This window comes from Dreissena polymorpha, chromosome 1 (assembly GCF_020536995.1).
Source record: "Dreissena polymorpha isolate Duluth1 chromosome 1, UMN_Dpol_1.0, whole genome shotgun sequence".
NCBI classification, from domain to species: domain Eukaryota; kingdom Metazoa; phylum Mollusca; class Bivalvia; order Myida; family Dreissenidae; genus Dreissena; species Dreissena polymorpha.
Genome location: NC_068355.1, coordinates 181,241,114 through 181,268,462, shown reverse-complemented (window position 1 = coordinate 181,268,462; position 27,349 = coordinate 181,241,114). Strand labels below are relative to the sequence as shown.

Here is a 27,349-nt window from a genome sequence, read left to right as displayed (position 1 = left end):
CCATGGTCAGTCTGCTACAGCAGCACCACATCATCAATCATTGTGGGACAGTGGGCGGACAACATACTGGTGTTCAGAGTGGAATAGTGTGAACATGTATGTATTAGTTGTTGTAATTAGTGATTAATATTTCAATGACAATGTGTTGTTTAGCATAAGAACATTGAAGTGTGTTATATTTCAATACAATATTGTGTGTGTAGTTGTTGATGCAACTTTTTTGTGTACACATATAGTAATTTACTAATACAATGTGAAGTTTTTTTAAATATTAGATCTTATACATATTATGTTATGTTGTCATAACATTTTTCTTTATGGTCCTTTAATTTAAAAGTTTTTTAAAGCTGTGCATGATTAAACAAAGCATTTCAACTGCACATTTAATGTTTGTACATAGATGCACATGAACATAGCACTTAAAGCTATTTTTAGACTTTCATTTCAAGATACACAATGGTATAAAATCTATATTGATGCAATTCGTTTTTATAAAATATGATATAGTTGTAGTAATCTTATGAGGAATATATTTTGATATATAATGTTTACATAATATTCACATATGATATTTAATTATTTACTTTGTTTTTTTGCTGTTGAACATTTAGTATTTATTTGTAATTACCTTTATATAAAATGTGTTTGAGTCCTAAATATACAAGAAATACATCAAGCTATTCGTCTGCTCCAGTCGCTGCTGAGTCAGGACAACGATGCTGAGGATGTGGTGAACAAGGATGACCTGACTACGCAGAAGGTAACATATTCACGCTTAAATTGTCAGGTATTTTCTGGGGGAAAATGCAATTTTGGGACTCAGATTTTTTTCCCACAAAAAGTCCATTGATTTAGGAAAAACAAATTTAATAAAAATTCTTTGTAATACTTAAAATTTAATACCAATAAAGTTATAGTATGATAGTTATATACTTTGTTAGAATTCTCAGAATTATCAGGGATAATGCTTTCCGCTTTTGAGGAAATTTTAGTTTTAAGGGAATTTCTTCCAAACAAAAATCAAGTCTTGGTGGACATTGTCGTCTCAGGTTATAGCCTGTGAGGACTGGGCAGGCTAATGTGGGAGGACATTATATACATTCATTAAGCCCAGTTGTCCCAGAATAAGACTCAAGTTAAGTCTGATTTTAAATTAAAAATAAATAGAATAAATCTCGTCAAACACATTTCTAAAAAACATGTTGATTATGAACTGTAAATTCATTTTTATTTGTGGGACATTAATTAATGTTGATTTTGTGGGCTTACTGATCCATGAAATTAGCTCAAACTTATAACAAAATCACCCAGGGCAAATTCCTTTTTTTCGAAAATACAAAATCCACGAATTTAAGTGTCCACGAAAAAGTTTGTTTTTTTAAACCTTGAAGTGTCATGCCAATGAGTATAAATATTTTTCCAGAATCAGGTGTGTAACACTCCAGTCTCCAGCTTGAATTGGTGACTAATATTTTGCTCTGTTTTATCATTCAGGACCTGTTTTGAAGAGGTATTCAATATAAGTCGGTTTTCAAAGAGCATGATTCAGGGCTATTTTTCCTCCGAATGGCTGTTTTTCACAAATTTGAGAATTTCGTGACTCAAAGTTTCACAATTAAAACAAGTTTGTGACTCCAATTTTGGCAATTTTAAGGAGTTTGCTCCTCATTTGTTCACAACTTTAACAAATTTAAAATAAGTGGGCTGAAACGCTTCACAAAGATGAGACAAACCACGCCCTGTTACATGTATATGCTTTGTGTTTGAGGGTGTGTGGGTAATATTTTTACTGAAACTTTTATTTTCCCTAAACATATAAAACAAAGTTAATGTTTTCAATTTTATACTTAAAAAATTCATGTCTTGGTATTGGTTACTGTAAAAATATGGATTTGTGGTCGTCATCAGAGTAAGAGCAAAGTAGTGTTATCAGCTAGAAGTAATTAAGGGCAGGTGGCCTGTAACATAATTTTACTCCCATGTGTATGTGAATACTGAACAGATTTTCTTTCCTTCTTTATAAAGTACACCATAATAGGCGCTTCCTTATATGCTAGTGGAATAATGAAATGAGCACTGAAACTGAACATTTAATTTGTTGGGTATTGATTTACTTTGGATATGTTTTCTATTGTTAATTTTAACAGATTTTAACAAGCTAAGACATTTCAAGGCATGGTAAAAAATGTATGTGTCTTTGCAACTTTTGGAAGACATTTTTATTTAGTTTTTGCCTCCCATTTATTGAAACATATATTAAAGTAAAACATATATGAATGCTTTGTAAAAGTAAAGTGATTAAAAGAATGGGTACACTCAAACAATATTAAATTTGTAACAATATAATTTTCCATTCCTTGGTCTTGTTATGCTGGAAAAATGGCTAAAAAGATAAATAAGATAAATAAGCCTTGCTGTGGAAAATGGGGCTTTTTGCATGTGCTTAAATTGTTGTCCCAGATAAGCCTGTGCATTCTGCACAGGCTAATAAGGGACAACACTTTCCTCTTCAAAGGTATTTTTTTGGTTGAAAAGAAGAATCATCTTTATGATAATTCAGTCTGGTCAGAAAGTTGTTATCCTGATTAGCTTATGTGGACATGCTAATCTGGGACCACACTTCCTTATATTGATGAGCTGCATATTGACTTATGAAATGATATCTCAGAAATTTTACAAAAAACTATAATTATGAATTTACAGGTTAGTATAGCAATAGCCAAAACTTTTAATGTTTCAATACAAAATGGTTTAATTGTATATATGTTCATGCTATTCAGGACAAGGAACCAATGAAATACCAGATAAGACATTCATGAGAATGAATTTTTGCTGTTGAAAACCTTCACATCTAATCAAGAGGCATAGTTTGTTGTAGATTGTAATATAAACATTTGTTACATGTTCATATAACCCACTGTGCTGTTTTCAGGAGAGCACCAGCATTGGTATCGAGTTGGCCCAGCATCAGTACCAGTCCAGCATGCAGGAGATCCAGTCAAGGACGACCCTTCCCCTCCCCTGACCACTAAATCCTCACTTTTGACCTGCAGCCTCGAAGGATCAACATCGTTGAACAATTCTGTTCTGCAGGAAATTCTCAGCACGTCAAGTTTTCACGGGCTGTTCTCAACAACCGCAATGTCCTGGTCGAGTTTTCCACACTCAAGCCTGAGTAGTTTTGTTAAATATAAGCAGTAGAAATGGTAAAACTAACAGCCAGTGTGCTTGCTCTGGGACATCACAAAGAATATCACAGAATACAAAGTTGAATAACTTGTTCCATTCATTATGGGACCAACAGAAATTCAGCAAGAAACAGGGCAAAAAATCAAGGAACAATTGAAGCGATTAATTTAGAAGTGTAGGTTTTCCAAAGTAGATACTTCTGCTGTTGATAGTTTTGACAGTAATAGCGCTACGGACGTCTCGGTTTGTCCTCTCAGGCGTGTAAACTGTCCAAAGAGAACACGCTTCTGACGCTTTTGCTGACGAAGAAAGGCAGTAATGACTTGGCTGTGAACACCCAGAGCACAATACATCCTTGGGGCATGCCTCAGACGCAAATTCCGCTCAAGATTATAAACAAGGCGCAAAATGTGAATATGTCTAGCTTTGTTACGAGCACTTCCCACTCCGAGCCCATAGGCCTCGTATTGAATCGAGGCTGAGAAGGCATTGACAAATGACAGCAGTTGTGTTGTGTGGTCCAGTATGCCCATCGACTCTCAACCCGACGTTAATCAGAACTCAAACTCGGCCCTTAGCAATATCAGCTCAGCTCCTTGAGCCTCAGGTGAGACCTTACAGTATTAATTATTTTGTCGAAATGGGGGCCAAAATTCAGTCCCACTCCTATTCTCAAAAAGTCTATATTTTCCCATAATTACTGGCTAAAATTTTCAATTCAAGGTTTGCCCCCCAAAAATGTTTTAATAGGTTGCAACATTGAGTTAATTTCCTTATTCAGCTCTATAACTTGGACCTTAGTGCAATTAATATAGATAGCACTATTCTCAATGTTTTTTTTTATAGCAAAAACAACAACCATTTTCCCAATTTAATTCAAAACAGCATTTAATTTTATTATAACACAATTTTGGGCATTCATGGAATAGAAGAAATGATTGTTGGTATTTACATTGGTCTGTTCTGATAACATAAATATTCAATGACAGTCTGCTCAAATTAATCATTCAAGTTTGAGATTAGCAAATCATGCTGTAAAATGTCAACACATTAGGCCATATTGAATCAAATTCTTTTTTTTTACCGATTAATACTTAATAAAATGTTTATAATAATACTGCTTGCCATCTACATGGTGTAATACTCCTACAAATACGATATTTATGTACATCGACATATAAGATATTGATACACTAATGATACCTACCCGTTTGGCGTCGCATCTTGCCTGCTTATAGCTCTAATTCATGCGGTTTTTGTGGCATGATTTCTAGGCATTTTGTGCAGCGTTACATGCTTGCCATATATGCCAAATTGTCCCACATAAGGACTGGAATTCATAAAGCTCCTAAGGGTAAAACTTAAGAAAATTTCTTAAATAATTACAAATTCCTTAAGTAGTTTGCTCTTTCATTTTGGTGTCATTTTTCATTTAATTTGTTTATTTAAGTAAATTTTGCATAGAAGAACAGTATTTTGGAAGTACAAAATTGAAATAATTAGAATTTCAATAGAAAATTGAATTTTAAAATGTTCACTTAAATCCAGCTTATGTAAAGATTTGCCTTAGGAGCTTTATGAATACCAGCCCAGGCCTTTACCTTGCCAGTTTGGAAAAAATCATATAATTTATAGTTATATACTTTGTAAGTTTATAATAGAATAAAATTCATATATAATAAGCATTAGACAATTCTTTCTTTAGAAAAAAAAAGACAACAATGGACATTAGGATTTTTTTTGTTCAATATTGGTTTGGAATCAGGTACCTTTTAGGGCAATTTTTACATAGCAGAAACTCCCTGATATAATATAAAGTAATTGTTCAATAATGAATATGTGCCATTTTATTGCTACAGTAGCCAAAATAATACATGTTTTCAGAATTATTGATTTATAAACATAAGTAATGAAGTACTTTGACTGTCAATACATGGCATGTCTAAAAATAGAAACTGAGTTCCTGGGAAAGAGACACTTTCTGACCTTGTTTGCATTTGTGTGGTTGTCAGATTACTGTACAGTGCAATATATTTTTTAAATAAACAAATAACAAATTATATAAAATAGATACTCTTTAAATAGGTATATTTGGATTTTAAGAAGTTTTCAAACGTATTTATGCAATTAATTGAGAAATTTCAAAACATTGTATAAATAAGTACTCTTAAAAAATTTAAGTCGTGCCTTGTGGTTGGATTGTAAGAAGTTCAAAGGTAGGTAATAATTTTAATAATTAATTTTAGCATTATGCGGTTGTTATTGGTTTTGTGAGAAAATAGATAAAAACGCATCAATATTCTTTGTTTGAAGTATTATTTTTCTTGATATAGAAAATTAAACACTTTAAAAATACAAATTAAGTCCTATATTATATTGCACATGTATGAAGTATCAGTACATTGTTATCACATGGGTACCTGTGTAGGAAATCAATTATGGCTGTGTATAGCAACATTCATAATGTATACATGTTGATTGAACTGTGCAATTGTTTTCTATTGTGCAATTGTTTCCATCTGTGTAATTTTGCAACATTTCATTTCTAACTCACCAGTCACATTTCAACATGTCAAACTTCTACACAATAACACTGATACTGAAGTTTATTGTCACACTTAGCTATTTGTATGCATATATTTTAGATGTGTAAAGGCTTATTTATAACAACATATGCGTAATACAATATCACTGCAGTATGTTTAATAAGATTATTTAACATTGACAGTAATTCAATATCTTGATGTTACTCTGTTTTGCAGTATACAAGTGTGCTGTGAGTCCCACAGGAGACAGGCTGTACATCACCAGCTACAACCAGGACAAGCTTCACACCCTGGCCAGGGATGGCACACTCCTGGCTACATACACAGACCCAGCACTACGTGGCCCAGAGGGTCTACATGTGACCCCTGCAGGCCAGGTGCTGGTCTGTGCATTGCAGCCCCACACTGTACTCCAGGTGGGCTGGGAGGGGCAGAGTAAGCTGGCTAATCTTGCTACATGGGAAGATGGAGTGAGGAGCCCATGGTCAGTCTGCTACAGCAGCACCACATCATCAATCATTGTGGGACAGTGGGCGGACAACATCCTGGTGTTCAGAGTGGAATAGTGTGAACATGTATGTATTAGTTGTTGTAATTAGTGATTAATATTTCAATGACAATGTGTTGTTTAGCATAAGAACATTGAAGTGTGTTATATTTCAATACAATATTGTGTGTGTAGTTGTTGATGCAACTTTTTTGTGTACACATATAGTAATTTACTAATACAATGTGAAGTTTTTTTAAATATTAGATCTTATACATATTATGTTATGTTGTCATAACATTTTTCTTTATGGTCCTTTAATTTAAAAGTTTTTTAAAGCTGTGCATGAACAAACAAAGCATTTCAACTGCACATTTAATGTTTGTACATAGATGCACATGAACATAGCACTTAAAGCTATTTTTAGACTTTCATTTCAAGATACACAATGGTATAAAATCTATATTGATGCAATTCGTTTTTATAAAATATGATATAGTTGTAGTAATCTTATGAGGAATATATTTTGATATATAATGTTTACATAATATTCACATATGATATTTAATTATTTACTTTGTTTTTTTGCTGTTGAACATTTAGTATTTATTTGTAATTACCTTTATATAAAATGTGTTTGAGTCCTAAATATACAAGAAATACATCAAGCTATTCGTCTGCTCCAGTCGCTGCTGAGTCAGGACAACGATGCTGAGGATGTGGTGAACAAGGATGACCTGACTACGCAGAAGGTAACATATTCACGCTTAAATTGTCAGGTATTTTCTGGGGGAAAATGCAATTTTGGGACTCAGATTTTTTTCCCACAAAAAGTCCATTGATTTAGGAAAAACAAATTTAATAAAAATTCTTTGTAATACTTCAAATTTAATACCAATAAAGTTATAGTATGATAGTTATATACTTTGTTAGATCTAATTGAAATATGATTGAGATATTATTTTCATAAGGCACTTATTTAAGAACAAATAAAATGCTTTGTGTATGGGTCCGTTTAACAGACCCATAAATACATCAGGGAAGCGGCGACTTGTGTAATTCCTGTTTATTAAGAATGCAAAAAAGATGAGGTTGTAAAGAACAGTATGAATTTACATTAGGAAAAATATCCTCTTTAATTGTTTGTATATTACAAAATCATTGATATTCGTCCATATGAAATGTCGTAGTAAAAAAACCAGTTTATGGACACATGCGTGGATTTTTCAAATGGGAAAAATAAATGAGGTATTTGCGTTGTGATACATTTGTGGATCAGTCAACTCTTTAAATCAACAAAAAATAATATCTCACAATTAATAATGATTTTACAGTGTTACTTGTGTATTAAGAATGTTAAAGATGAAGAGGACAAGAATGATATGATTTCACAGAAGGTAAAATGGTGTCTTTTCTTGTGTATATCCTTTTAAAAACACGACTTCTTTAACTTGAGGATCAATAACTAAAAACCTTTTTCAGCTCGTTGCTTCCCAACTTATTCATAAGAAACCTCAGTAACACAACACCTCTAGAAATTATGTCATTCCCATGCAGACCTTGAGTTTTTAAAAAGTTGTGATATATTTAATGAAGCTTGGAATGCCTTGGTTGTATAGAGCCTGTTTGCAAGGAGATGTAAAGTTTTTAGTATGTATAAAGTGTTGCTATTATTTGTCAAATTTGGGGTCTGAAATCGACCCCTTTTACAATCCTAAAACAATGTACTTTTCCCAAACGACTGCCTTAAATTTCCAATTGAAGATAAAGAAATAAATGTATCACAATATCAAGTTAATCTCCCTACCCAGCTCTATTACTTGAACCTTATTTCATGTAAATACAATTTTGAAAACGCTTATTCTCAATTATATAGTATTTGTAAGCAAAAAACCAACAACAAAATGTCCCTATTTGTGGTCAAAACACCACGAATTTTCCCTATTAGAAGGACTCCGGCCTCATTCCACAAACTTAAGTAAAGTCTGCTTACAGTCTGTTGTTGAGTGTTTTTTCAAGAAACATATGTGCCTCCCTCTGGGATAATGGGACTTAATGCATGTGTGTAAAGTGTGGTCCCAGATTAGCCTGTGTAGTCTGTACAGGGACTAAATGCATGTGTGTAAAGTGTGGTCCCAGATTAGCCTGTGTAGTCTGTACAGGGACTAAATGCATGTGTGTAAAGTGTGGTCCCAGATTAGCCTGTGTAGTCTGTACAGGGACTAAATGCATGTGTGTAAAGTGTGGTCCCAGATTAGTCTGTGTAGTCTACACAGGGACTAAATGCATGTGTGTAAAGTGTGGTCCCAGATTAGCCTGTGTAGTCTGCACAGGGACTAAATGCATGTGTGTAAAGTGTGGTCCCAGATTAGCCTGTGTAGTCTGTACAGGGACTAAATGCATGTGTGTAAAGTGTGGTCCCAGATTAGCCTGTGTATTCTGTACAGGGACTAAATGCATGTGTGTAAAGTGTGGTCCCAGATTAGCCTGTGTAGTCTGTACAGGGACTAAATGCATGTGTGTAAAGTCTGGTCCCAGATTAGCCTGTGTAGTCTGTACAGGGACTTAATACATGTGCGTAAAGTGTGGTCCCAGATTAGCCTGTGTAGTCTCTACAGGGACTAAATGCATGTGCGTTAAGTGTGGCCCCAGATTAGCCTGTGTAGTCTGTACAGGGACTAAATGCATGTGTGTAAAGTGTGGTCCCAGATTAGCCTGTGTAGTCTGTACAGGGACTAAATGTATGTGCGTTAAGTGTGGTCCCAGATTAGCCTGTGTAGTCTGCACAGGAAAATCATGGATGACACTTTCCGCATTTATGCAATTTTTTGTAAATAGGAAGTCTCTTCTTAAAGAAAATGTCAGTCTAGCGGAAAGTGTTGTCCCTTATAAGCCTGTGTGGCTCTATAGGCTAGTGCACTTAGTGCACAATTTATTAAGCCCTGTTTTCTCAGAATGAGGCTCAAAGTAAATCCCCCTACAGTCTGTTACAGAGTTGTACAAGATGATACCAGGTGAGCCTTGTTATGGGAAAAGGGTGCTTAATGCATGTTATGTACCATCCACAGATTAGCCTGTGCAGTGCGCACTCAGAATTATCAGGGATAATGCTTTCTGCTTTTGAGGAAATTTTAGTTTTAAGGGAATTTCTTCCAAACAAAAATCAATTCTTTGTGGAAATTGTCGTCTCAGGTTATAGCCTGTGAGGACTGTGCAGGCTAATGTGGGAGGACATTATATACATTCATTAAGCCCAGTTGTCCCAGAATAAGACTCAAGTTAAGTCTGATTTTAAATTAAAAACAAAAAAAATAAATCTCATCAAACACATTTCTAGAAAACATATTGATTATGAACTGTAAATTCATTTTTATTTGTGGGACATTAATTAATGTTGATTTTGTGGGCTTACTGATCCATGAAATTAGCTCAAACACATAACAAAATCACCCAGGGCAAATTCCTTTTTTCGAAAATACAAAATCCACGAATTTAAGTGTCCACGAAAAAGTTATTTTTTTTTTTAAACCTTGAAGTGTCATGCCAACGAGTATAAATATTTTTCCAGGATCAGGCGTGTAACACTCCAGTCTCCAGCTTGAATTGGTGACTAATATTTTGCTCTGTTTTATCATTCAGGGCCCGTTTTGATGAGGTATTCAATGTAAGTCTGTCTTCAAAGAGCATGATTCAGGGCTATTTTTCCTCGAATGGCCGTTTTTTTACAAATTTGAGAATTTCGTGACTCAAAGTTTCACAATTAAAACAAGTTTGTGACTCAAATTTTGGCAATTTTAAGGAGTTTTCTCCTCATTTGTTCACAACTTTAACAAATTTAAAATGAGTGGGCTGAAACGCTTCACAAAGATGAGACAAACCAAGCCCTGTTACATGTATATGATTTGTGTTTGAGGGTGTGTGGGTAATATTTTTACTGAAACTTTTATTTTCCCTAAACATATGAAACAAAGTTAATGTTTTTATACTTAGAAAAATTCATGTCTTGGTATTGGTTACTGTAAAAATTTGGATTTGTGGGCATCATCAAAGTAAGAGCAAAGTAGTGCTATCAGATAGAAGTAATTAAGGGCAGGTGGCCTGTAACATAATTTTACTCCCAGCGGTATGTGAAAACTGAACAGATTTTCTGTCCTTCTTTATAAATTACACCATAATAGGCGCTTCCTTATATGCCAGTGGAATAATGAAATGAGCACTGAAACTAAACATTTCATTTGTTAGATATTGATTTACTTTGGATATGTTTTCTATTGTGAATTTAAACAGATTTTAACAAGCTCAGACATTTCAAGGCATGGTAAAAAATGTAGACCTCTATGTGTCTTTTTGCAACTTTGGGAAGACATTTTTATTTAGTTTTTGCCCTCCATTTATTGAAACATATATTAACAGTAAAACATATTTGAATGCTTTGTAAAAGTTAAGTGATTAAAAGAATGGGTACACTCAAACGATATTAAATTTTTAACAAGATAATTTTTCATTCTTTGGTCTTGTTATGCTTGAAAAAATGGCTAAAAAGATAAATAAGCCATGCTGTGGAAAATGGGGCTTCATGCATGTGCTTTAATTGTTGTCCCAGATATTCTGCACAGGCTTAGAAGAGACAACACTTTCCTCTTTAAAGGTATTTTTTTGTTGAAAAGAAGAATCATCTTTATGAAAATTCAGTCTAGTCAGAAAGTTTTTTCCCTCATGCTAATCTGGGACGACACTTGCTTATATTGACGAGCTGCATATTGGCTTTTGAAAGTATCTCTGAAAGTTAAGAAAAAATATAATTATGAACTTACAGGTTAGTATAGCAATAGCCAACACTTTTAATGTTTTAATACAAAATGGTTTAATTGTATAGATGTTCGTGCTTTTCAGGACCAGGAACCAATGAAATACCAGATAAGACATTCATGAGAATGAATTTTTGCTCTTGAAAACCTTCACATCCAATCAAGAGGCATAGTTTGTTGTAGATTGTAATATAAACATTTGTTACATGTTCATATCACCCACTGTGCTGTTGTTGTTTTCAGGAGAGCACCAGCATTGGTATCGAGTTGGCCCAGCAACAGAACCAGTCCAGCATGCAGGAGATCCAGTCAATGACGACCCTTTCCCTCCCCTGACCCCTAATTCCTCACTTTTGACCTGCAGCCTCAAAGGATCAGCATCGTTGAACAATTCTCTTCTGCAGGAAATTCACAGCTCGTCAAGTTTTCACGGGCTGTTCTCAACAACCGCAATGTCCTGGTCGAGTTTTCCACACTCAAGCCTGAGTGAGCCCTAGTTTTGTTAAATATAAGTACTAGAAATGTTAACACTAACAGCCAGTGTTCGTGCTGTTGGACATCACAAAGAATATCACAGAATAAAAAGTTGAATAACTTGTTCCATTCATTATGGGACCAACAGAAATTCAGCAAGAAACGGGAAAAAATCAAGGAACAATTGAAGCAATTAATTTAGAAGTATAGGCTTTCCAATGTAGATACTTCTGCTGTTGATAGTTTTGACAGTAATAGTGTTACGGACATATGGGTTTGTCCTCTCAGGCGTGTAAACTGTCCAAAGAGAACACGCTTCTGACGCTTATGCTGATGAAGAAAGGCAGTGATGACTTGGCAGTGATCACCCAGAGCACAATACATCTTTGGGGCATGCCTCAGACGCAAATTGCTCCAAAGATTATAAACAAGGCGCAATATGTGAACATGTCTAGCTTTGTTACGAGCACTTCCCACTCCGAGCCCGTAGGTCTTGTATTGAATCGAGGCTAGAGAAGGCATTGACAAATGACAGCAGTTGTGTTGTGTGGTCCAGTATGCCCTTCGACTCTCAACCCGACGTTAATCAGAACTCAAGCTCAGCTCCTTGAGCCTCAGGTGAGACCTTACAATATTAATTATTTTGTCGAAATTGGGGCCAAAATTCAGTCCTACTCCTATTCTCAAAAAGTCTATATTTTCCCATAATTACTGGCTAAAATTTTCAATTCAAGGTTTGCTCCCCAAAAATGTTTTAATAGGTTGCAACATTGAGTTAATTTCCATATTCAGCTCTATAACTTGAACCTTTGTGCAATTAATATAGATAGCACTATTCTCAATGTTTATTTTTTTTAATAGCAAAAACAACAACAATTTTCCCAATTTAATTGAAAACAGCATGATTTTTTCCGAATTGTCCCGATCCAAAAATGTTAAAAATAAACTCTCTGCTTAGAGCTGGCCCCTAGTTCTAGCACATTTTAGAGTCTTTGATAAAAATAACTTGTTTAATTTACTTATTTCACTAAGTTTCATTACTATTTTGAAGTTGGAGTTATATAAATTATTTTTGTCACATATAATTGGATAAGATTATAATTATGCCCCCCTTCGAAGAAGAGGGGGTATATTGCTTTGCTCATGTCGGTACGTCGGCCGGTCTGTCTGTCGGTCGGTCTGTCTGTCGGTCCCTCCACCAGGTGGTTGTCAGACGATAACTCAAGAACGCTTGGGCCTAGGATCATGAAACTTCATAGGTACATTGATCATGACTCGCAGATGACCCCTATTGATTTTGAGGTCACTAGGTCAAAGGTCAAGGTCACAGGTGAAGGTTACAGTTACTGGAAATAGGCATTTTAAGGATTAAGCATGGTTCAAACAAGAGAAACAACTACCGTTTATGCATGTTTTTTTTGTTACAGCATTTGCCTCCCTTGTAATATATTTAAATTTTACCAAATGTAAGCTACACCACCACCACCACCAGCACCACCCACCACCATCACCACCGCCACCACCACCACCACCACACCACCACCAACAACAACCACCACCCACCACCACCACCACCGTTCAGTGACAAAAAACGTATTCACACAATGGCTGCTACTACAACTTATAGCCCATATAGGGGGGCATGCATGTTTTACAAACAGCCCTTGTTCAAATTAGAGCCCGGATGTTGTCAAAACAATAGCACTTTATTGCTTTCATATCCTTATGCACACAATTTCAGCACCAGTAGCTAGAAGTATCAATTCAAAATCACCTACAGCGAATAGTTTTAACCAGAATTGGCAACAATTACTAGTTAAATTAGTACAGCTCCTGGTTGCAAGATATCAAGTGTCATAGACTTTTTTTCAATATAGACGTTCATCTGTATTTCTGTCTGATTCACAGATAAAACATGTGTGATCAAGTACTCATACACTTACAGTATTCAACTCGCATCTATTGTTTCTTATTATATGTCATACAATTGTATTAATTGTCTCACATTTAAAGTTGTTTAGTCTCAAGTATATAGAGAATACTAGGTCGGTGCCGAATAAAGCAAAGTTTATTTTGCGAGGCTTAGAAAATCTGAACCACGAGCCTTGGTGAGTGGTTCAGATTTTCGTGCCGAGCAAGATAAACTTTGCTTTATTCGGCACCGACCTAGTATTCGATTTATCCCATCAATTTTCATAGTCGTAAATTATTTCTTTAAAAATAGAATAGGAAAATCGAACTAGACGGAAAATCCCAAAGATATTTTAAGCAAACATTGTTTCATAATTGAAATCTTGTCGAGCCTCATACATTACAAAAAGATCAGTAACTAACCTGTTTTTCTGTTCCTCTACGTCCCCGATTTTTAAGAAATAATGGAAAAAAGACACTAAACACAACTGCATCTTTAGCGCGAAACAACATGCAATGTGTCGTATGACGTGTTAAAAATGACGTCACGAGTACGCGCACTTAATATTTGTAAATAATGTTATTTGCTTTTTGAGTTGCATTATGTGTTAAAAATATATTACATCTTGGTATCAAATTGTTTGTTTTGTTGAATCTGATTCGATTTTACTAAAAATGATTACTTTATAGTTGATTCCGAGTAATATGAACATTCTTCGCCGCGCGTGACAGCTATATTTCAGCACTGCTGAAATAGAGGAAAATTTATTCCACAGTGGTTTATTTCGACAATGCACGTCTGATGATGGGATAAAAGTCATAAACTGTCACATTTAAAGGTGTGCAGTCTCACACTTTAAACTTTACAGTGTCACATTTAATGCTGTATTGTCTCACATTTTCAGTTGCTGAGAATCACATTTAAAATTATGTAGTCTTACATTTAAAGTTGTCTGCTATCACATTTTAAGTTGTATATTGCATAATTAAAGGTGTACAGTCTCACATTCTAAATTGCTTAAGTAAGGCCTGTTTTTGATTTAAAAAAATAAGTATTACACCTTGCTACAAACTGTACTTTACCATGTATTCCTTGAGGTTAAAACCCTCTAACTTTCAATTTCAAATTGATGCGCATTAAACATTGATACAGCGCTATTCTGAGTTGTTATTGGTGAACAATCAATTCCGATATCCTAAATATCAATTTATTGTTGTCAGGACTTGATGCAATCCTTGATTGGTACCCAGCTTAACAACAGGCTCTTTGGTCAGCTGGTCCCAGATGCCCAGAGACACTTCCTGTGCATCGGGGGTAGTTGGCTCTTGGCGCAGGACCTCGCTCAACAAATCCTTCCAGCAGGGTGCAGCCAGTCTAAACCTGGAGTTTCAAACTTCCCTGCCTAAGGGCCGAGATTATCTCATCCACAAGGTATATTTGGGCTGTAATTTACTGTGTATAATGTGCAGGTGTGTACTTCTTATTTCACGTGTTGATTAAACTCCATGCTACTTCCTTAAAAAATTTAAATAACATTACTGTGCACTCGTAAATATGCATAATAGCCGCCAATAGCCTTGAGATCTTTGCAGTATATAGGGTTTTTTAAGTCACTACGTTATGAAATGGTGCAGGGGGGGGTGTAAAGATTCGTCATTGTCTTTAAATACCAGTAACCTCCGTCCTTCATTTATCCTCCTTATATCCGTTCCACTTTTTTGGTTTTGCACATAACTTAATAAGCTCCAGAGGGATGAACACTGTTTGTATAAAGAGTACATATATAGAAGGCAATATTTGAGCATTTATTTAATCAAACCAACTTCATTGACTTTAAATATAGCAGATGCCATTTCAGAATTCATTGAATTATTGAGTTTACAGGGACACATTTCTGGGAGGCCCTAAGACCATTTTATTTGTTCACAGAGGCTTATACTCACAAGTTCAGGCCCAGAGAGAAATGTCCCCAACAACAACTTAGCCCCTACATCTCAATAGGTAAGTGGCCTTGCCATTGCAAAAGGAGTCACTGTGGCAAAGCATTTAAGAGAAGAGACCCACTCTTAATAGCCTAAGACTTTAGATGCAATCATACTTTAATAAATAGGTTAAACCAAATGCCAACTGAGGTTTCTGCTCTTCCATTAATTGACAAGTTAATCGTATTTCAGTTTAAAAGTTCAGCGACAAACCTTTGTATCGTATATAGAAAAGTGAAGAAAATGGGAAAGTGTCAAGCTTAACCCTCAAATTTGCATTTTAAATTGAACATCTAGAGATATTTTAAAACTAAAAACAACAACAACAAACGAGCCATTTATCAGCAGGTACCAACATATCTGGCTCTTAAACTATTTTCAAAAACAGGTTCTATATCAATTGTAATTATGGTTCTAAAACTACCATTGATACATAAGTGGGGCTAGTGATGTTTGTAGCTTTGCATAACATGATTGTTTCTGTATTGATATCCGTTTATCAACTTTAATGACCAATAATAACCTATACATTATGTGATTATAATTATACCCCCACAAACAAAAGTTTCGGGGGTATATAGGAGTGAGCTTGTTTGCTGGTCAGTCTGTTGGTTGTTAGTTGTATTAATGTCAGGCTATTAAGGACAATGGACCAACGAAACGCCAGATAAGAAATTCATGAAGTTTTGCTGTTGAAAACCTGCACAGCCAACCAAGAAGCATAGTTTGTAATAGATTGAAATATAACATTTATTACAAGTTCATATTACCCATTGTGCTGTTGTTGTTTTTCAGGAGAGCACCAGCATTGACTATTGTGTTGGCCCAACAACAGCACCAGTCAGGCATGCATGAGCCCCAGTCCAGGACAACCTTTCCCCTACCCTGATCCATATCTCCTCCCCCAAGACTTCCAGCCTCAAATTCTGAGCACATCCAGTTTTCTTGCACTGTTCTCATCAACCGCAATGTCCACGTCAAGTTATCCACTGTCGAGCCCGAGTAGTTTTGTTTAGCTTGAGTGTCCGAACGGGAAGAGTGTTACAGACACAAGGAGTTATATCAGTAGTTATGGTAATGCTCAATCAACAGTCAGTTCTTGCTGTTGGACATCACTGTGAATATCACGACGAATGAGAAGTTGAATGACTTGTTCCATTCATTATGGGACAAACACAAATTCAGCGAGGAACGGGACAAAAAATCAAGGAACAATTGAAGCGATTAATGCAGAAGTGTAGGCTGTCCAAAGAAGATACTTGTGCTGTTGATAGTTAGGACAGTAGTAGCGTTACGGACCATCTCGGTTTGTCCTCTCAGGGGTCTAAACTGTCCAAAGGGAATATAAAGCTTTTGACGCTGTTGCTGATGAAGAAAGGCAGTAATGACTTGGCTGTCAACACCCAGAGCACAATACATCAAAGGGGCATGCCTCAGACGCAAATTGCGCCCAAGATTGTAAACAAGGTGCAAAATGTGAACATGTCTGGCTTTGTTACGAGCACTTGGCACTTGTATTGAATCGAGAATAGAGATGGCTTTGAAAAATGACAGCAGTTTTGTAATGTCGTCCAGTACGCACTTGGACTCTCAACCGAGTTAGTCAGAACTCAAACTCGGGCCTTAGTAAAATCAGCAAGGTAAGCATGTCGTCTCAGCTTCTTGAGCGTCAGATGTTATTTGGTTAAATTTGGGGCCAATAATTCAGCCACAGCCCAAATCTCCAAACATCTATATTTTTTTCCATAATAGCTGGCTGTCATTCCCAATTTAAGGTTTTCCAACAAAAATTGTGTTTAATAGGTCGCAACATTGAGTGTATTTCCTGATTCAGCTCTATAAATTGAACTTAAGTTAAATTAATACATTAAATTTGATGGTACTGATGTTCGATTTTTAAGTATTTGTAAGCAAAAAATAAACCCCAATATTCCAATTTTAGTCAAAATATCCAGGTTTTTCCCAATCCAACAGGCTATGACCCAATTTCAAAAATGGTTATAATAGACTCAGCACAGAGCTAGAACCTAGTTTTATCACATTTGAAGTCTTTTTTTAAAACAAATGGCTTAATTTACTTATTACACTAATTTGTGTTACAATTTTGAAGTAGTTTGTTTTATAAAAAAAATGTTTATGTTGTTTATTTCACATATAATTTGATATGATTATTATTTCAATCAGAGCCTGAATTGTTTGCAAAATTGCTTTATATCCTGATGATAACACCAGTAACTAGAAGGTCTGTCCTACAAAAGAAGGCCATTTAATGTAGAAATCAATATCACTACTTACCATGGTCTCACATTTTAAGTTTTTTAGACTCTCGTTTAAAGTTCTTTTGTCTCACATTTAAAGGCGTATAGTCATACATTTGAAGTTGTACAGTGTCAAATTTAATGGTGTATAGCCTCAGATTAAATGTTTTTAGAAGTCTCACATTTAAAATTGTATTGTCTTACATTTTGAATTGTACAGTCATTCATGTTAAGTTGTATAGTGGCAAATTTTCAAACGTTGTATTGTCTCACATTTAAAGTTGTTCAGTCTCTTGTTTAAAGTTGTGTAGTCTTAGATTTAAAGGTGTATTGTCATACATTTGAAGTTATATTGTGTCAAATTTAAAATTGTTGTGTCTAAGATTTAAAGCTTAAAACAGTCTCACATTTAACATTGTATAGTCTCACATGTTAAATTGTAGAGTCTCACATTTTCAGTTGTAGAGACGCTCAAACTAAAACAATTTGTTCCAACAGATAGAACAGGCGTTGATTGACTCGTCCGTAAATGTGACTGGCCTTAATATGTTGCTCTCGAATAATGTGAACCTCACCAGGAGAGCTGTCTGCGATTGACGCCATTCAACAACAGTTGTTGTCGGGAATTCCCGGGTTTGGGTTGGTGACTTAGGTGTCGGGACTCGCTTCATCTCTGCATATGGCACGGTCCCAGCAGCAGCAACAAGAACAGCCGGTAGTATTTTAGCTGTGGTCTGGGATATGGGGCTTAATGTATGTGCTTAAACAATCATTCCATAGTAAGCCTGTGCAGACTGCACATACATTTAGTCCTATTTTCCCAGAATGCAACCCATATAGTTCACTTAACATCAGTACTTTTTCTGGCTGATTAAGGAAAAGTTCCTAACATCAAATGTGTATTCTTTGTTTTTAAATTGATTAAACTTGGTTAATAAATAGGAAAGTTTATCTGATATATGTTTATATCCTAGAAATTAGGGCATAGTTTATTTTTTGGTCGAAATTTAGCCCTGAACCAAAATGTTTTGATGACCGCGATTTGAAATGTGCTGATAACTACAGTGTCCTTTCAGAAATTGCTTTCATTTTTGATATGCATGTGTATCTGAACAACATCTTTCCATGAGCATATCATTTTTGACCCCTGTGACCTTGACCTTGAACTTGAGGTCAGGGTTCAGGTTTTGAACTCTGCGACCACAATTCGCAAAAGGCTCATTCCTACTGTGTCCGTTCAGATATTGCTTTCTTATTTGGTACATATGTGTATCTTGACAAAACCTTTACATGCACATTAAATTGTTGGACTTGGGGGTCCGCGTTCAGGTTTCGAAATCTGCGACTGTGGTTCAAAAAAAGCTCATAACATCTGTGTCCCTTCAGAAATTGCTTTCATATTTGGTACGCATCTGTATCTGGACAAGACCTTACCATGCGCATATAAAATTTGTACCCCTGTGCAGGGTTCCCCAAAACTTGAAAAATCTGTCAGTCCGAATCAGTTTCTGTCAGTCCCACTGTCCGACTAAACTATAACAGCAAAACACAACAAAAGAGAGTACCTTTTTGATGTTTATTGGTTTTGATCACATTAAAATACAATAAAAACATGTCCAAAGTCGATATAATTAAACAATTATTATATTAATAATAAACCAAAGCCCAAAGGTATTCTTTTTAGACTTCTTTTGTCAAACTGTTTTTTAGCCTGCAAAATCCGTGTTCTTGAAAAGTTAGGGTGACATCCAATCAAGTTTGACTTAATTGCACACACCCATTCACACTTCTTTGAATGACTTCAATTTCTGTTTATTAGCCGTTTTCACAAGTTCTAAAACAACACCAACTGTATTGTTAAAATATTTTCTCTTAGCTGAGATGGTTGATTTCCAGGTTCAATTATATAAATGTCTTTCACACCTATTTCTTGATAGAAAGGTCCATGATAATTACCACCATCCATTCTTGTTGTCTGAAATAACACAAAACATATTGCTACAAACTATCAACAACAAATCAAAACATATCGGTAAATATCCCTATGTCCGAATTTTAAAATATCCGAAATATAGTACATCGGGTGAAAAATCTAATTTTGATTTCAGAAATTGTTGGTGTGTAAATTAAAATATATTCTTCACAAAACAATATAATAATGAAACTATTTAACAGAAATGCTCACAACTGCCTGTTGAAACTTTCTTTCATGCAGTTTTTGTTGTGGAGAAATTAAATGGAACAAATAAAATGGCGGACGCACTTGGTTGCTTTTTAAACAATGACCGTTGATTTTGAACTCGCGTGTGATAGTCAATTCTAATCCAACTTTAAACATCAAAACATCAAAATGAAGGTAAGAAAAAAAGGATTTTGACAGAAGTTGAACAAAAAGCATTAACCTTCTTTTAATCCAATAGCATATAATACACTTTGAGTGATCTTTTTGAAACCATTTTTCATCCGATTGTGTCGGTCAGTCGGACTGATTATCTTAAATCACTTGTCGGTCCTTAGAAAAATTTGCCGGTCAGGACCGGCGAACCGACGGTTTTGGCGAACCCTGCCTGTGACCTTGACCTTGAACTTAGGGTCCACGCTTAGATTGCAAAAATCTATTATGTGGTTATCTCCGCCGTCTGTCCGTCCTGGCCAATATCTTCTCCTACACTGTTAGCACTAGAACCGTACCTTACACGCATAGTAGCTATGAGCATATGTGCGACAGTTTATTATTTGGAATTTTGATCTGACCCCTGGGTCAAAAGTAATGGGGGTTGTGGTGGGGGCCGGGTCAGAGATTTTTACTCATTTTTTTAGGCTATTTTACATTAACTTCTTTATTTCCACACAGATTTACTTCAAATTTATACTGAATATCATTGATGACTAAACAGTCAATCTCAACTATGCATAGCCCCATTACCAACCCTGGGGCTTCCCTGGGTCAAACATGCAGCATGGGGATATACGCTTCAGCCTCTGGCGCACCATTCCTAGTTTACTTTGTTTTATGCTGTTGAACATTTGTTATTGATTTTAATAACATTTATATAAATGTGTGTGAATCCTAAGTATACATACAAGAAATACATCAAGCTATTCTGCTGCTCCAGTCGCTTCTGAGTCCGGACAAAGATGCTGAGGATGTGGTGGACAAGAATGACCTGAATACGTAGAAGGTAAAATAGATGCTTTATTTGTCAGGTGTTTTCTTTGCCATTTTGGGGGAAAATTGTTTTTTTGGATAGTGAATTTTTTCGCATGAAAAATCAATTGATTTTGGAAAAATAATTTTATATTACACTTTCTAATACTTCAAATTATAATAATAAAATCACATAATGATAGTTCTATACATTTCATGCCCCCAAAGGAGGGTATACAGTGATCGGACTGTTTGCGGTTTGTCTGTAAAACTTTGCATTTTGGTTTCGAAAAATGCTCATTACTTCTATGTTGCTTCAGAAAGTTATTTCATATTTGGCATGCATGTGTATATGGACAAGGCCTCTTCATATGCACACAGATTTTGACCCCTGTGACCTTGACCTTGAACTTAGGGTCCGGTCCGCGTTTAGGTTTCGAAATCTGCTTTTAGGTTTCGAAAAAAGCTTATAAATTCTATCAAGCTTTTATATGGGGCATAAGTCATCCTAGGGTGACAGCTTTTGTTTTTAGATCTTATTGAAACGTAATTGAGATATAATAAGCTTATGGCAATTATCTAAAAAAAAAGGTTTGGTTATGGTTCCGTTTAACAGACCCATCAAAATGCCAGGAAAAGGCCTGCTTGTGCATTTCATATGTATTAAGAATGCAAAAAAGAAATGAGGTGGGAATGAAAAGTATAAATTTACATGAGGTAAAATATCCTCTGTAATTGATTGTAACTTGTGATTCATTTATTTTTGTCCATATGAACTTTCCTGGTTAAAACAGACTTTCATGGACACATAAGTTGATGCATGGATTTCTCAGTTTGGAAAAAATACATGAGGAATTTGTGTAAGTTATTTTCTAATGTGTTTGTGTTAACTTTGTGGATATGTCAACCCTTAAAATCAACACATAATAATGTCCCGCTAATAATAATGATTTGACAGTGTACCAGGCTGTGTATTAAGAATGCTAAAGATGAAGTTGACAAGAATGATATGATTTCACATAACATAAAATGACTTAATTTACTTTAGGATCAAAAACTCAACCCTTCTTCAGCTGGATGCTTTCCAAACCTCAGTAACACAGAATTTCAAAATGTGATTCAAAGTAAGCATCATTCTGGGAAAAGGGGTCTTAATGCATTTTTAGTTCCATCCACATATTAGCTTGTAAAGTGCACGATACTTTCTGCTTTTGAGGAGTTTTATGTTTTAAGGAAATTTCTTCTAAACAAAAATCAATTCTAGGCGAAAATTGTCATCTCAGGTTAGCATTACAAAACACTTTTCGCAAAAAAAATGGAATATGAATTTTAAAATTGCTATTATTTGTGGGACATTAATAAATGTTGATTTCATGAATTTACTGATACACAAATTTAGCTCACATACATAACAAAATAACCATTGCAAATTCCTTTTCTGCCAAATTAAAAAATCCACAAATTTACATGTCCAAATCAAAGTCATTTTTTGAAATGCCCGATAATTTTTGCCAACGTATATCAATGAGTTTACAAGATCAGGGTTGTTAAAATCCAGTTTCCAGTTTGATTTGGTGGCTTAAATTTTGCTCTGGGCAAATATCAGATTGGGCAACCCCTTTTTTTCAGCCTTTTTTTGCAAGAGTTACCCGTGTGAAAGGGGCATGACTCGCGGGGCTATTTTTCCTTGGTACATTATACGGTAAACTAGTTTTGCCAGCTGGTCAGGGAAAATGGCCTGTAACAGAATTTTACCCCCAGCTAGGTGAATGTGAAATTGTGAACAGCCATTTATTTCCTTCTTTATAAAGTACACGTTCAAAGCATTTCCTTGTATGCTAGTGGACTAATGAATAGAGCACTGAAACTGAACATGTCAGCAAACACGCATGTAAAATATTAATTTGATAAGTTTGTGCAATTAAGTTTTATGTAATTAAAACAACCCAAATATTTCCAAATTAAACAAAAATTCTAAGAATTTTCAAAATGTCATTTATAATCACATTTATTATTATCCCCCCCTTCGAAGAAGAGGGGGTATATTGCTTTGCTCATGTCGGTCTGTCGGTCGGTCTGTTGGTCCGTCCACCAGGTGGTTGTCAGACGATAACTCAAGAACGCTTGGGCCTAGGATCATGAAACTTCATAGGTACATTGATCATGACTCGCAGATGACCCCTATTGATTTTCAGGTCACTAGGTCAAAGGTCAAGGTCAAGATGACCCGAAATAGTAAAATGGTTTCCGGATGATAACTGAAGAACGCTTATTCCTAGGATCATGAAACTTGATAGGAAGAATGAACATGACTCGCAGATGACCCCTATTGATTTTCAGGTCACTAGGTCAAAGGTCAAGGTCACGGTGACCCGAAATAGTAAAATGGTGTACGAATGATAACTCAAGAATGCTTATGGCTAGGATCATGAAACTTCATAGGTACATTGATCATGACTGGCAGATGACCCCTATTGATTTTCAGGTCACTAGGTCAAAGGTCAAGGTCACAGTGACAAAAAACGTATTCACACGATGGCTCTAACTTCAACGGAGAGCCCATATGGGGGGCATGCATGTTTTACAAACAGCCCTTGTTCCCGATTGATGTGGTAAAAGGACTTTATCCAATTTGGACAAAAAAAATCGCTGATATATTACTAAATTAAATGAACGTGTTCAAAAGACTGACTGGGCCAACATATTTTATATTGGTTTGCTCAACGTTACAGCAACTGCTCATCACAGAAGACGACTGTCTGGTGAAAGGCTCAGCCATATCAAAGTTCAGTGATGTTGGGGGACGTTGCTGTTCCATGTCTGGGGATCGCATCATGAAGGACATTTTAGCTGACACTTACAAGGGAGAGAACTCTAGGTTTGCACCAGAAGTGAGTTGTTGACCTTAAGTAACTGTTTAATTACAAAGGATAGAACTGTAGATCTGCACAAACAGTAAGTTGTTGCCCTTAAGTTACTGTCTAATTATGTCTACCACTGTTTGTTATGCCCCCCTTCGAAGAAGAGGGGGTATTTTGCTTTGCTCATGTCGGTCGGTCGGTCCGTCAACCAGGTGGTTGTCAGACAATAACTCATGAACGCTTGGGCCTAGGATCATGAAACTTCATAGGTACATTGATCATGACTCGCAGATGACCCCTATTGATTTTGAGGTCACTAGGTCAAAGGTCAAGGTCACGGTGACCTGAAATAGTAAAATGGTTTTTGAATGATAACTCAAGAACGCATACGCCTAGGATCATGAAACTTCATGGGTAGATTGATCATGACTCGCAGATGCCCCCTATTGATTTTGAGGTCACAAGGTCAAAGGTCAAGGTCACGGTGACCTGAAATAGTAAAATGGTTTCCGGATGATTACTCAAGAATGCATACCCCTAGGATCATGAAACTGCATGGGTAGATTGATCATGACTGGCAGATGACACCTATAGATTTTGAGGTCACTAGGTCAAAGGTCAAGGTCACGGTGACCCGAAATAGTAAAATGGTTTTCGGATGATAACTCAAGAACGCATATGCCTAGGATCATGAAACTTCACAGGTAGATTGATCATGACTCACAGATGACCCCTATTGATTTTGAGGTCACAAGGTCAAAGGTCAAGGTCACGGTGACACGAAATAGTAAAATGGTTTTTGGATGATAACTCAAGAACGCTTTTGCCTAGGATCATGACACTTCATAGGTACATTGATCGTGACTCATAGATGACCCATATTGATTTTCAGGTCACTAGGTCAAAGGTCAAGGTCACAGTGACAAAAAACGTATCACACAATGGCTGCCACTACAACGGACAGCCCATATTTTGTATATTTTGTATATTAAATATTAAGTTAATGTTTAATTTTGTTGATTAATACAAATATAAGCAGGACAGGGGAGGTAATACACTATTATATCTACCTATATACAGGGGAAACAAATGCAATAAGTTTAAATTTATTGTTACAGCATTTGCCTAACTGCATTTTTGTAATGCATAATACTACTACTACTACTACTACTACTACTACTAGTGCTGTTGCAGCTGCTGCTGCTGTAGCTGCTGCTGCTGCTGCTACTACTACTACTACTACTTCTACTACTACTACTACTACTACTACTACTACTACTACTACTACTTCTACTACTACTACTACTACTACTACTACTACTTCTACTACTACTACTACTACTACTACTACTACTACTACTACTACTACTACTACTACTACTACTACTACTACTGCTACTATTATTTCTTCTGCTGCTACCACCACCACCACCACCACCACCATTCACAGTGACAAAAAACGTATTCACACAATGGCTGCTACTACAACTTATGGCCCATATAGGGGGGCATGCATGTCTTACAAACAGCCCTTGTTTGTTGTTAATATGCAGGAAAGAAATGGCAAAAAATATAAATGACCCGTGCTGTGGTAAAATGGGGCTTAATGCATGTGCTCAAATTGTTATCCCATATAAGTCTGTGCAGTCCGCACAGACTAATAGGGACAACACTTTCCTCTTCAAAGGTTTTTTCTTTGAAAGGAAGTGTCCTTTTTACAAAAATCCAGTCTAGTCGGAAAGTGTCCTACCTGATTAGCTTATGTGGACTTGACATGCTTATCTGAGACGACAACAATTAATATTATTGATGAGCCGCATATTGGCTTATAAAAACACATCTCTGAAAGTTTAGTGAAAATGATAATTTTGAATTCACAGATTAGTATAACATTAGCCAACAATGTTTTAATACAAAATGGTTTAAGTATGCCCCCTTCCATGTGTATATGGACAAGGCCTTCCCATACGCACAAACATTTTGACCCCTGTGACCTTGACCTTGAAGTTAGGGTCCGCGTTTAGATTTTGAAATCTGCGTTTAGGTTTCGAAAAATGCTCATGACTTCTATGTCCCTTGAGATATAATCTTCATATTTGGTATGCATGTGTATACGGACAAGACCTTTCCATATGCACACAAATTTTGACCCCTGTGACATTGACCTTGGACTTAGGGTTCACGTTAAGGTTTCGAAATCTGCGTTTAGGTTTCGAAAAAAGCTCATAACTTCTATCAAGCGTTTATAGGGGGCATAAGTCATCCTATGGTGACAGAGCCTCTTGTTTATATTAATGTTTGTGCTATTGATTACAAGGAACCAATCAAATCCCAGATTAGAAATTCATTAGAATAAAGTTTTGCTGTTGAAAACCTTCACATCCAATCAAAAGGCATAGTTTGTAATAGATTGTAGTATTAACATTTGTTACTAGTTCATACCACCCACTGTGCTGTTGTTGTTTTCAGGAGAGAACCAGCATTGATATCGAGTTTGACCAGGAACAGCACCAGTCTGCCTGAAGAATCCCCAGTCCAGGACGATCCTTGCCTCCCACCCCCCCGACCCCTAGCTCCTCCACCCTGACCTCTGGCCTCAAAGGGTCATCATAGTTGCATTCAAGCGCTGTACTCAACAACCGCAATGTCTGTGTCGAGTTTTCAACACTCAAGACTGAGTAGTTTTGTTGAGCTCGAGTGCCAGAGTGGGACAGACACAATGAGTTATAGAAGTAGTTATGGTAACACTAACAGTCAGTTCCTGCCGTATGACATCACAACTAATATCACGAAGAATAAAAAGTTGATTAATTTGTTCCATTCTTTATGGGACAAACATAAATTCAGCGAGGATCGGGGAAAATCAAGGAAATTTTAACAATTGAAGTGATTAATTCACATGAGTAAGCTTTCCAAGCAGAATACTTTTGCTGTCTATAGTTTGGACAGTAGTAGATTTACAAACGCGCTTTTGATGCTGTTGCTGACAAAGAAAGGCAGTAACTACTTCATTGTGAACACCCAGGGCACGATACACCCATGGGGTTTGCCTAAAATGTGAATTCCGCCCAATATTGTAAACAAGGTGCTAAAAGTAAACACGTCCGGTTTTGTTACGTGCGCTTTGCACTCCAAGCCCAAAGCACATAGAATCAACGCCAGAAAAGGCTTAGAAAATGACAGCAGTTTCGTTGTGTGATCCAGTAAGGACTCTGAACGACATTAATGAGACCTCAAACTTGACCATAGCACTCACAGCGAGGCCATCATGTTATCTCAGCTTCTTGAGCTTCAGGTGAGACCTTACAGCGTAATTTATTTTGTTTAATTTGGGGCCGAAAGTCGGCATCATTCCTAGTCTCAATAAGTTCATACTTTTACTTAATTACTGGCTTATATTCTCAATTCAAGGTTTGCCCACAAATGTATTTGTTTAACATGTTGCAACATGGAGTTAAGTTTCTTATGCAGCTCTATAAGTTGAACCTTAGTGCAATTAATCTTGATAGCACTTAATCTCAATGTTTAAATATTTGTTAGCAAAAAACAACAACCCATGTTTCCAATTAAAATCAAAACAGCACGATTTTTTCCCATTTTGGCCCAATTCCAAACACGGTTAAAATAAACTCTGCACAGAGCTAGCCACTATAGTTCTAGCGAATTTTAAAGTCTTTTATAAAA

General features: G+C 36.0%; 2 long non-coding RNA genes across 5 annotated transcripts; both read left to right on the top strand.

The window, feature by feature from the left end:
• The first annotated feature begins 4 nt into the window (after nucleotides 1–4).
• On the top strand, nucleotides 5–26,954 carry LOC127864158 (uncharacterized). Of its 4 annotated transcripts, none has more exons than XR_008041540.1 (9): nucleotides 5–96; nucleotides 695–760; nucleotides 2,933–3,796; nucleotides 14,637–14,847; nucleotides 15,346–15,417; nucleotides 16,194–17,038; nucleotides 18,155–18,371; nucleotides 20,773–20,838; nucleotides 26,135–26,954. It is a non-coding gene; the product is annotated as an uncharacterized LOC127864158 (long non-coding RNA). The 4 variants fall into 4 exon arrangements; XR_008041539.1 differs by having other exon boundaries at nucleotides 18,116–18,371; XR_008041541.1 differs by having other exon boundaries at nucleotides 14,637–14,885; nucleotides 18,116–18,371.
• On the top strand, nucleotides 22,828–24,536 carry LOC127864161 (uncharacterized). Its single transcript, XR_008041544.1, has 3 exons — nucleotides 22,828–22,956; nucleotides 23,935–24,122; nucleotides 24,268–24,536. It is a non-coding gene; the product is annotated as an uncharacterized LOC127864161 (long non-coding RNA).
• Nucleotides 26,955–27,349: the final 395 nt, after the last annotated feature.